A 12,787-nucleotide genomic window follows, 5' to 3' on the forward strand; every position below is an offset into this window, starting at 1 on the left:
ATTCAAATAGTCATAGTGTAACTGTATATTTGCAAAGATCCTAGCACTTCCATATTATTGAAATGGAATGTGCATTAAGGAGCAATCCCAGCAATGCTAGATTATTTTGTAACCATTTTATAAGGCTTGTCTGTACTCAACCAAAGATCAACACTCCTGAGATTGATCTTCTAGGCTTAGGGTACGTCTACACTACAACGTTAATTCGAACTAACTTAGTTCAAATTAGTTAATTCGAACTAAGCTAATTCGAACTAACGCATCCAGACTAAAAAACTAGTTCGAATTAGCGTTTTGCTAATTCGAACTAGCATGTCCACATTAAGTGGACCCTGAACCCGGGTTAAAGATGGCCAGAAGCAGTGCCGGCAGGGCATCAGAGGAGGACTTAGAGCGTGGAGATGCTGTCTCAGGCTAGCCCAGGGCTGTGCTTAAAGGGACCCGACCCCCACCCCGGACAGACAGTTCTCAGGGATGCCCCGCTTGCAAAGCAGTCCTGGCTTGGATTGCCCGGACTACCCACACTGGGCACATCACAACACTCGGCCATCAGCCCAGCTCCACTTGCCGCAGGCTGCCATCTGGGGAGAGCGGGCAATTGGGGGGCTGCAGGAGAGCTTCCACCACAGAAGCCCGCAGAGCCAGCCCAGTCCTCCCCATCGGGGGCTCGTGCCCCATTCCTCCCTTACCTCCTTCCACTTACCCTTCCCTAGCCCCCCTTCCTGATGTACAAAATAAAGAAAACGTGTGGTCAAAACTAGAAACTCTCTTTATTGAACAAAACTCGGGGAAACTGGTAAAAGGAGGTGGGAGAGGGGAAGAGAGAGGCTGGGAGAGGAGAGGGGGAAAACTGGGAGGAGGGAGCTGAAAGGGGGAAGCAAGGGAAAGGAGGGGGTGGGGAAACTCAAGGATCAGGGGTGGGGGTCTCGCCGGGCCAGCCGCCTCCCAGCACGGCGAGGGAGGGGGCCTCGGCGTCCCCGGGGGGATGGGGTGGAGGGTGCGGAGGTTGAGGTGGGGGGTGTGGAGATTGAGGAAGAGGTTGTGGGGGTTGCGGAGGAAGATGTGGGAGGGGGGGCAGGAGTGGGAGGAGGGACAGCAGTTGGGGGGGGCAGCAGGCGCAGGACCAGCACCGGGCACCATGCTCTGCAGCAGGAGCTGCAGGTTGGTGCTCAGCCCTCGGACCTCAGCCAGCAGCTCGTGGCAGACCTGCAGGTCTTCACGTATCCAGGCCTGCAGTGTGTGGTGCACGGCTCTCAAGGACCCCAGGTGCTGGTCCCAATACTCCTGCTCCGTGCTGGCGGTCCAGAGCAGGCCGCGGGTGTGGGAGCATGTCCCGGGCGGGGTGGTGCGCCCTGCACGAGCAGCTGGTGCAGCTGTAGAGAAAGAAGAGAAGTGGTCAGTTCTCCTTGGGGACGCAGAGGATGATGCCCAGCCCCCTCCCCCACCCCGCAACGTGAGGGTGACCATGTCCTGCACCGTCACAGCCGCTGTGCTTGTACAGAGGCCATGGTCAGGATGTCTGGCTCTCCCCGGGACTGGGAGCTGCCCCAAGACCGCACCCATGTCCCTGTGCCATGTATAGTGTGGCCGGGGCAGCGGGGGGGAGGGGGAGATGTCCCCTGCCTCCGTGTAGAGGGGACATGTGAAGGGAAAGCATCCTGCTGGGTCCTGCCCCGGGGTCGGGAGCATGTCACGTCTCTTTGCACAAGCATGTGCCTATTGGGCAATGGCCCCTGGGTGTCACGCAGCTGGAGCCACCTGCCCAAGGGTGGAATGGCACGTGCTCGCACGTGCACAGGTGTCTGCGTGATCCGTGGAAGGCATGGCCCACGCGCGCAGTCTCTGGTCTCCCTCCCACCTCCCCCCTCCCCCCTCCCCGAACTACTTAATTCAAACTACTTACCCAGTACGGTCTCCCTGGACGACCCTGCTGGAACAGCTGGCGGTGGCCCCTCCTGTGCGCCCAGGTCAGGGTCCTCCGGTCCCGGCTCGCTGTCCCCCGGGCTGGCACGGACCACCCCTCCCCACAAGAGTTGGTGGAGGGCGGGGAAGTAGGGGCAGGTGGCAGCCCCTGCAGCGGCGCCGCCCCTGGTGGCCCTGGCGTACCCCTGCCGCAGCTGTTTCAGTTTAATTCGCACCTGCTCCTGGGTGCGCCTGTGTCCCTTTCGGGCGATGGCAGTCACTATGCGGCCATAGACGGCTGCGTTCCTCCTCCTAGTGCGGAGATCATGGACATTGGGGGCCTGCCCCCAAACCTCAATGAGGTCCATGACTTCCACACTAGTCCAGGGGGCCGCGCGCCATCTACGGCCCCTGGGTGCTCGGGGACTGGGCAGGGGATGGCTCGCTGCCACTGGCTGCCTGGCTCATCGTGGGGCCACTGGCTCAGGGGCAGAGACTGCTGGCAGGGCTGTCTGACTCCAGAGCCATCTGGCCAGAGTCTACCCGTTTAAGGGCCCGGGGCTCGGAGAGAGGAGAAGAGTTTTCCTGGTTGTGCCCAGAGAGGCCACCAGGGGGAACCTGGGAAGGGCTAGCCTCCCACTAGTTCGAATTAAGGGTCTACACAGCCCTTAATTCGAACTAGTAAGTTCAAACTAGGCTTAATCCTCGTGGAATGAGGATTACCTAGTTCGAACTAAGCGCTCCGTTAGTTTGATTTAAATTCGAACTAACAGAGAGCTAGTGTAGCGCCTATGAAAGTTAGTTCGAACTAACTTTGTAGTGTAGACATACCCTTAGTTTAGCAGGTCTAGCAAGGACTCACTAAATTGAATGCTGATGGTGCCCCTATTAACCATAGTATTCACAGCATCCCAAGGAGTAAGGGAAGTCAATGAGAGAGTTTCTCATGTTGATCTCCTGCAGTATGGCTACCAGAGAAATTCGATTTAAGGTGTGTCAACTTCAGCTATGCTATTCTCATAGGTGGAGTTGCATATCTTAAATTGAATTTCTCCCCCAGTATAGACCTGGCCACATACACGCAAAAACAATTTCTAAGCAAGTATAACAGTTTCCTATACTATCACAATATCCCTCAAGGGATATTTTTTGGAACACCATAGAGTACAGATAGAGAGCTGGATGGTTCAGCATTCAAACCTGTGTGTTTGGGGAACCATGCCATACCAATTTAGCATTCAAATGTATTAGGACCAGCAGGGATAAAAAGATTTTTAAAAGTCTACATGAAGAAAAAAGAAAATTAAAATCCTGAATAAGGATTAGAATAAGCTATGTGGCTAGATAGGCCATGCATTAATGACAGATCATAAACTGATAGATGAGCCTGACACTGCAAATCCTCAATCACTGGGCCATAGGCTAGGCAACTAGGGAATATACTGGGTTCCAGAGAGCTTCCCTATTACTTTTCCTTGTGTCACATGTACAACACAGTGCAAGTGCATACTTCCCTCCTCGTGCCCACTCCAATGAGGTTTACAACCTCATATGCCTTCTTCCCCAGCAAAACATGTTCCACCTGTCACATGTCAGTGCTGAGTATTTGCAAATGTGTTTAAACTGTAGTTAGAGATTTTGCATTACAGGCAGTCCCTGGATTACTTACAAGATAGGGACTATAGGTTTGTTCTTAAGTTGAATTTGTATGGAAGTCGGAACTGGCTCCAGATTCAGCCGCTGCTGAAACTGATCAGCGGCTGACTACAGGAAGCCCTAGGCAGAGTTGCTCTGCCCCCGGCTTCCTGGAATCAGCCGCTGATCAGTTTCAACAGCGGCTGAATCTGGACTCCTGGGACAGAACAGCTGGGGCACTGCCGGGTAGGTCCCCGCAGGACCAACCCAGCAGTACCCCAGCTGCTCTACCCCAGGCATCCCGCAACAAAAGCCTGGTCTGCTGGTGGGGAGGGGGCTCAGGAGACCCGAGTAAAGCTGCGGAGGCGCAGAGGTCCCGCCGCCTCTGCGGCTTTGCTCCTGTCTCCCTGCTGTGCACAGCAGGGAGACAGAAGCAAAGCTGCAGAGGCGGGGGACTCCGCCGCCTCTGCGGCTTTAATCCGGGGCAAAGGAGCAAAGCCGCACGGGCAGCGGGGTCCGCCGCCTCTGCGGCTTTGCTCGGGTCTCCCTGGTGTGCTGGGGGGAGTCCCCCCCCCAGCACACCAGGGAGACCTGGAGCAGCTTTTCTCACTCCGGAGGACGCGGTGGTGGGACTGCTGCGCTCTGGGAGGTCCCACCGCCCGCGAGCTCCGGGGCGAGAAAAGCCCCGTTCGTAAGTGCGGATCCGACATAAGTTGGATCCGCGTAAGTCGGGGACTGCCTGTATTCCGCAAGGGCGAGGAAATGTGTCATACGCAAGGACTTCCTCTTAGGAATTTGCGATTTAGTCAACTGCAGTTGTAAGACACTGTATATCTTTGTAGGACTTTTAATTCTGGATGAAATAGCTATCACATTTCCCCAAAATGCAATTTATATTAGGTAGCATTGCACCTAGAAGAAACTCTTCTGCCAGCACCTGTATCTGAGCATCTGTATTAGCCTGGCCCTGGTGTGAGCAGGAGCACTGCAAAGCCCTGCTCGAGTTAATGTGTCCTCACAAGTGCTGCTCTGTGTGTGTCAGCAGGACTTCTGGAGCTCTTTGTGCTGCTCTGAGATTATTTCCCACTGAATTATGAAAATGCTTGGCAGGCTTTCTTGGTATGCGGGGACTGTGGAGAGGCTCTGGAACACTAATGGCAGTCAAGTGGTTAAGCCTTCAGCCGTACTGGAAAGTGAGATATCAGGCTTTGGTACCCCAGGATGGGCCTGCTATCCCAGCTCTAATGTGTCAGTATACTTGGGTGACAGTATTTTATGTTTGAAAGATATGAGTTAAGGAGCAAGACCTAAACTAAGAGCCCAAGGTAACTGCCGTGAAAACAAGCCCTAAAATGGTCCATTCTGAGCTACAGACAAAAAGAGCATTTATCTTCCCGGCAGAAGGAACAGAGTTTTTGTGGGGAAAACCTCTTGATTTCCCAGAGGCTACACTATGAGGTCACCTTACCTGAATGGTGGTGAAAGTCCAGTACTCTCCTTGAAGTAGCAGGCCACTTTAGCAGACTACGATATGGCAGTAAAGTGCATGACAAGCTGGATTCTAGATTGTTCCATTCTCTGTGTTCATTTAGAGTGTCCAAGTTAAGATCCTGACAAAAGAATGGGTTTCTTTTGAGATTCTAAGTGCTGGGAGTTGCTACTGCTCCACAAATGCTTTATTCTACAACTTCAAATCAGAGCAGCATAGCAACGATATGACACAGCAACTCGTTGTCCTTTAAGTTGGTTGTTAGCCTGTGGCATGGCCTCCTGTAGGCTAAAATACTTCAGGACGTTACTGAACAGTTTAATTAAAAAAATTGCACTTTCTTCCCCTTTTGCATTGCAACAATGTTGGCGCTGGACACTTCCTGTTTTTCTAAAGCTTTTGTTTACTCAAGCAGAAAATCATTTCTGCCAAGGTCTCTTCTCTCTGCATTAGAAAATTGTTCTATATGCTCTGTTTTGTTTTTAAATGGATCCAGGATCACGTCCTTGAAGATGAAGACCAGGCTTGTTGTTCCTGCCTTTGTTACTTCTCAATTTGGACTACAACAATGTGATCTACCTAAGTGCACAATCTTTAGAACTTTAGAAATGCCAACTAGTATAACCAGGTATAATTACTACAGTTATAAGGTATCACAAAGCACTTCTTATGCATGCAACTTTATTATTCAGGTAAATAAACACTACAGTAAAACCTACATGCTAATGCATTTACCAGACATCATCCAAAAATGCATTCTGGGAGGAACAGTCCTTTATTCCCCTCCTCCCTACCCCAAAGGAATTCATCATGGCTACAGGATCTTTGCAGCTTCAGCTCAGAACAAGCCCAATCCTTTCAACTCTTCCCAACTGATAAGGATCCCTTATGGAACAGGGTCCTGTTAATTTGCTGGATGATGAAGATGGCCCTGAGCCAGTTTAAAACCGAGGTATCTATTCAAATTCCTTTGGGTCTGTTGATCACTGTTGCATATGTGGACTGTATCAAGATGTGGCTTCAAAGGAGAAACAACACTTTTTATTCCCCTCCCTGCTAGAAGATATGTACAATGCCACATCCTGCTCCCCTCTCTCTCTCCCCACCCATAACTGCGTACAACATACCTCAAAGGTAATTCAATGAAGTGTCCCTTAATACAGTAAGGTTTGTTCAGGATACCTCACCACTTTCCATTCCAAATACCAGTCTCATGGCTTTGTTCTTGCCATCTGACACACACATTGCAACAGGTACGTTTATTTAAAAAATAACCCCACCAAAACAAGATACTGCAGTGCAAACACTTCTCTCTCTGGAGAGGATGACAACATACATGGGACAAGTCTGCAGCCATGTTGCCTAAGGCACCAAAAGATGCTCTGACAACTTCTGCAGTAAGTGTGATAGAAAGTCTATATAGAAGAGAATCAATAGAATTACACAGGATTTTGTTTTTGACTCAGTTTATCTTCATTTCTTTCAAGGAAGCAAAGGTTTGGGGCAGCCCCATCACCTAAAGTAAGAGGCAGAGAAGTAGTTACATTGGAAGCACTAAGTCACTTTTGTCACTAAGTATCTCCTTAGAATCCCTGACTGAGGGAAAAATCCATGTGAAAGACCCTGAGAAAATCCTTGTTTACCTAGGAAAGGCAAACAGTTTGAAAGCTACTGCTAACTATATCTTCTATAGGCTTTTGGAAGGGGAAATGGGTTAGAACTGAAGTAAAGTGTGTCCACTCCTCATGTACACCCAGTGAAAGATTTCATTTGTACTTAGAATTTATTTCCAGTGCTTTTAACAGCCATCTAAAGACTGGCTGCAGTTCAGTGCAGTAATGCTAGTCTGCCCTTGACTGAAATATAGTTAGTGCCCTAAAGAAACCAGCTCACATAATTATGCCTTGTTCAGACAACTTGAGTAAAACACCAGGTAGAGTAATGGGTACTTGGATTCATTCTGATTTTTTCCTTTGCATATTTTAATCACTTATTTTGCTTCTCTTTGCTACTCAGGCAGTCTCTGGAAAGCGCCTTGAAAGAGTACACAAGGAGGAGGAGAAGTATGTCCTTCATTTTACAGAGGATGCAGTGAAACTGAAATGAAGGCTGATAAATGATTCCCTGTTGCACTTGGGCATGGCTATACAGACAAGGTTGCAGCAGCACCAATGCACAGATACAGTAATACAGCTGCAGTGTCTGGTGAAGTTGCTCTATTCTGATGGGAGAGAAGTCTCCCGTTGTGATACTAAAACTACCTTCTTAAATGGAGGGAAACTGTTTCACTGGCATAGCACTATCCAGATTGGCACTTATATTGGGTGCAACTTATGTTGTTGAAGAAGGTGGTTTATTCACACCCCTAAGTGACATACATTATGCCAACATTAGTTGTAGTGTAGACATAGCCTCACATTTAATATTACAAGGGTTATTCTTTGAAGGATATAATTTACAAAGAACAAACTAGTAGTGTTTTAGGGAGCCAGCAGGAAGATTGTTATTGGCTACAAATGGAGAAGGAGCAGACCTATTACCCATAGACTATTTTTAATCTCACCTGTCCCACATCCCTGAGAAGTTGTGTCTACAACAAATTAATAAATTAGGAAAGCAGGTACCCAGATAAATTGCAAAATCTGAATTTAAAATGAGAAAAGGAGTTGTTGCAGATTGGTTTAACTTGGGCACATGAGACTCTGAAGGTCACATTAGAAAAAAAGGTCTTCCTGTGTTAAATAGTGATTGTTAGACAGGATAAACACTCAGCACAAAATACTTCTAGAGGCATTTTTGGATGAGAGAGGAATCAGCCACTCTTTTGCATAATTTGGACATTCCAGTTTTGAAAACTCGTGATTTGTAATATTTCATAGACAGGATTGCTGTCTACCTTGATACTGTTTAGATCCAGTCATGCTAATATGTTTGAACAAAGAGAAAGTTTCAGTTCAGAGGTAGTTTTATTCTTTAGCAGTTGTGTGGAGGCTCACCAGTGATCTGTCACCACAGCATGGCATACCTGAGCCCTTACAGTCAAGAGAGAGGAGGGGAAATGTGTGCGCGTTTAATTATTGCTCAGCCCCACTGACATTACTCAAATGCCAAATTGTAAAATGACAACAGCTTTGGGGGTGCTTATAAACAGGAGAGTTATTCTGGGAAGTCAGAACATAAAAGGTTATTGATCCCAAGGTCCCCATAACATGTCAAAGTTAAAAGCACAGAACAGGGAACCAAGTTTGAAATATAATTTATATCTTATCTTTTCTAAGCAGATGCTCCCCAACCTCCAGAATGTCAATATTTGCACCCTCCTTTACATGACATGATCTATACAATCTCCTAGGCTAAAGTGACCTTCAGCTTTCCTGGGAGAGGAAAAAACCCATGGGACTCTTAAGGGACAAGTATAAATGCCAATCATACAGGCAACTGACAAGCAGTGAGGGAAAGTTGTGTTACATCCTGGAAGCTAGTAGCCCATACACTAGCTCTGACAAAAGAGGATCTGCAGACTCTATACCTGCAGGTTGCCCTGAAAGTTTCTGTGGGTATTAAGCTCTTAATCTCGGTACCTTCAGGAGTTTACACCCATTAAATGACCTCACATATCCAGGGATTCTCTTGACAGAATGGGGCTGATGGGGAAGTCATGACTCACCTGGGGTTATGAATATAATGATATATACTGGAGTACAGACACTCCCATCCCTTCCTGAAGCAATAAAAATTGAACTAATTACAGACTCATTTGAACAGAAAGAGCGATTAGACCAATGTAAAAAAAATGGCTAAATTACAAAAATCTGATTTCATTGCTTTTCCCACGAACCATGCTGCATACTAGGAGTTCATTTGGACAGTCCAGGGCAAATTCTCACTGTTGGTGAAATCACGTTTCTCTTTCTAGAGATGCCTTCCCTAAACTTTGTAATTTCAGCTTTCTACTACATTTTATTGGACACATTGGAGGAGGAGTAACCCCCTTCTGAGGTAACAAGTGCAAACAATGGGCCATCCAGATTCAATCTGAGGATGCAGGACTGACTTCTGTCTCTCTATTCCTTTTATATCACAGTTTTTGCAATACTTTTTCCAGTAGCCAGAAGAGAACCCAGACTTACCCTCTCCTAGGGCTACCAGTTTTGATTGGATGTTTTCCTGGAGGTTTTATCATATGACAATTAATAAAGATTACTTTTTAATTCCTGGAGACTCCAGGGCAATCATGGAAGGTTGGAAAATAGAGTTGGCAAGAAGAGGGCTCCTTCTTTATGTTGCAGTCTATGGATCCTGTACAAAGTTCATCTGTTCAAACCACTTCCTGCCTCCCTGAGCCACTTCCTACTTTGGCATGTCCACAGGCCATTCCCACCAGCTCTTCCTATACTTGCTGCCTGGGGCACCTACGCTGGACCACTCCGGGGATTAGATCTTCCAGGTGCTGCACTCTTCTCTGGTAGTTTCCCTGCAGCTCTTCTACTTTCAGGAGCTGCAACTTCCTTTGTGTGACTTGGCCCTCCAGCAAAGTCTCTATGGTCCTCCCTTTCCAGGGTAGCAAAGATATTTTGGCAAACTGGTCCAGGCAGCCCACTTGCTGCTGTCTGGTCTTTGCCATTTCCCTGATGGCTGCAGGATGGGTCAAGGGGAGACAGGCCTGTCCTCTACTTTGGGTTCCACTTCAGGAGCACTCTTCAGCAGAGAAGGTCCATGCTGTCCAATGCCTTGCTGTTTTTCCCGGAACCTTTCTGGCTCTCCCCCTGTTTGGGTTTGCCAGGCCAAACTCCCTCCACCCAAGGTCTGACTACAAATTACTTCCCTACCACCCCCTGTGCTCTGCTCCTGGGCCGACCCAATCTTGTCCCGCTGAGCCTTGTCTAATGAATTCCAATTCCCTGGCTTCTCCTCCACGTGCAGCCTGTGAGATTTATTGGACCAGCTAGCCACCATAACTCCTTCAGGCCCTATGTGTGGAGGACAACCCTCATCACACCATGCTCCTCTGAGTTTCCACCTATTATGCACAGGATTTCCCCTACAGTTCTCTGACAAATCTCAAATAAAAAAAGTACAAACCTAAAATAAACCACTTCCTACATTTTTAGGCTTGAACTTTAATCCTTCAAAAGTCTTCCCAATACTGTGCTTCTCAGCTGAACACCAGCATCCCAGGATTGCCTGCCTGGTGTTTTGCCCCTGTTTTGTGACCCACCAGAGGCTTTAACTACTCTCTTGTGACTTTTCCCAAATCTCTTGACTCCTGTATGACTATTTTCAGAAAAGGAGGAAATTTCTAACCTCTTAGGTGTCTAACTGGGCTCTCTCAGTTCTTTTCAGGAAACCTGAATACTTTCCAGGTAGTCCTGGAAAGACTCTCATAAAAGATATATTGGCATTGACAAAGGTTTAGAAAAGGGCAATACAAATTATTAGGGGTTTGGATCAGGTCTCATAGGTAGAGAGAGTAAAAAAAGACTGGGACTTTTCAGCTTAGAAAATAGGAGACTAAGTGGGGATATGATAGAGGGCTATAAAATTCATTTTTCCCACACCAGTCATGATAAGAAAAAGTTATTTACTGATTCCCACAATATAAGAACTAGGGGTCACCAAATGAAATTAATAGGATGCAGGTTTAACACAAACAAGAGGATATTTTTCTTCACTTAGCACACAGTCAACCTGTGGAACTCCTTGCCAGAGGATGTGGTGAAGACTAGCATTTTAACAGGGTTCATAAGAGATCTAGATAGATTCATGGAGGCTAGATCTATCAAAAACCTTAGAAAAATAGAATTAGTACTTTCCTCGTGTCATATTTGACCTTCAGAATTCCAACCTATATTACCTGAGATGTCTTTGCAACATGTCATCTTTACCTTAAGCCATAACTTTTATAACAGGCACCACATTTGTATGTGGAGGAATAACTGGAAATCTCACTGAACATTGCAATACTCTTGAAATGAATATACCGGACACCAAGAGAGCACACAATGTGGTTTTGAGATGTCAATAAATGCTAAAAATGGGATACTTTACATGTGAGAGTTTAGGTCAGTAAATGATGTTTAAATGGGTATCCCCATAACAGTTAATTCTGGATATGACCATGCAGTGTCTATGAATCCAATATATTTGTCTTTGATAGGAATATAACTGGAATTTACAACCCTGATAATTCATGCATCCTACATGCAGCAAAAGACAATTATGACTGTGTCATAAGCCAATGATTGTCCACTATGGTATGTGTACCTCTATGGGTACACAGGGTTCTTCAATGGTACATCAAATCCTCTAGATATATACCTAGTTTTACAACAAGTTACATGAAAAGCACTAGCTAAGTCAGTACAAACTAAAATTTCATATAGAAAAGTACTACTCTATATATGTTACACTTATATGGTAAGGAATAACTCAGTATTAGAGTGCAGTGACACTTGTATTTTTATGTCTAATTTTGCAAAAAACTAGTTTAAAAGAGATGAAACACAGGGATACAAGACGTAAAAAAAGTCACACTCCTGAAAGTAATAGAGATGTAGCCGTGTTAGTCTGGTCTTGCTGAAACAAAAGACAGGACTACGTAGCACTTTAAAGACTAACAAGATGGTTTATTAGATGATGAGCTTTCGTGGGCCAGACCCACTTCCTCAGATCAAATTGTGGAAGAAAATTAGCATGACCATATATACCAAAGGGATACAATCAAAAAAAGTGAACACATATGAAATCGACAAATCAGATTTTAGAACAGAGGGGAGATGAGGGGGAGGAGGTTAGTGTCTATGAGATAATGATATTAGGGGTGATAATTGGGGAAGCTATTTTTGTAATGGGTAAGATAATTAGCATCTCTGTTAAGACCCGTTTGTAAAGTGTCAAATTTAAGCATGAATGAAGGTTCGGAGGCTTCCCTTTGTAGTCTTGTGTTGAAGTCTCTTTGAAGCAGGATGCATGTAGTGGGGTCGTTGAGACAATGCCCAGTCTGGTTGAAATGGCAAGAAACTGTTTTTTCTTTGTGAAACTGTCTGATGTCTGTTTTGTGTACATTGACTCTTTGGCACATGATGGCATAAATTATATTTCTAGATGAGCAGAAATATATGTTCTTGATCTTGTAACTGAAATGGTTAGGTCCAATGATGGTGTCAGCAGAGTAAATGTGGACAAAGTTGGCAACGGGATTTGTTTCAAGGGAAAGTTCCAGGGTTGGTATTAGTGTGGTATGTCCTGTGGTTGTTGGTGAGAATCATCCTGAGGTTAGGTGGTTGTCTATAGGAGACTATGGGTCTGTTCCCCAGATCCTCTCGGAGTATAGTATCCTGTTCCAGTTTAGGTTGTAGTTTATTGATAATGTGTTGGACGGGTTTAAGTTGGGGGCTGTAGGTGATGACAAGTTGTGTTATATTTCAAGACAGACCCAAGAAAACCAACAATAGATGTTTTTTGGGTATTCGTCTGGCTCTTTCAATTTGTTTTTTATTTCTCCGGGTTTGTAATTGAGGTTTAAAAATGCTTGATAGAGATCCTGAAGTTTCTGGTCTCTGTCAGTGGGATTAGAGCAGATGCGGTTGTACTGAAGGGCTTGGCTATAGACGATGGATCATATGGTGTGTCCTGTAGGAGAGCTGGAGGCATGTAGGTAACTGTATGAGTCAGTGGGTTTTCTGTAGAAAGTGGTATCTAATTTACCATAGGTGATTTGTACTGTGGTGTCCAGGAAATAGATCTTGGGTGGTATGCTGC

This window comes from Pelodiscus sinensis, chromosome 2 (genome assembly GCF_049634645.1).
Source record: "Pelodiscus sinensis isolate JC-2024 chromosome 2, ASM4963464v1, whole genome shotgun sequence".
NCBI classification, from domain to species: Eukaryota; Metazoa; Chordata; order Testudines; family Trionychidae; genus Pelodiscus; species Pelodiscus sinensis.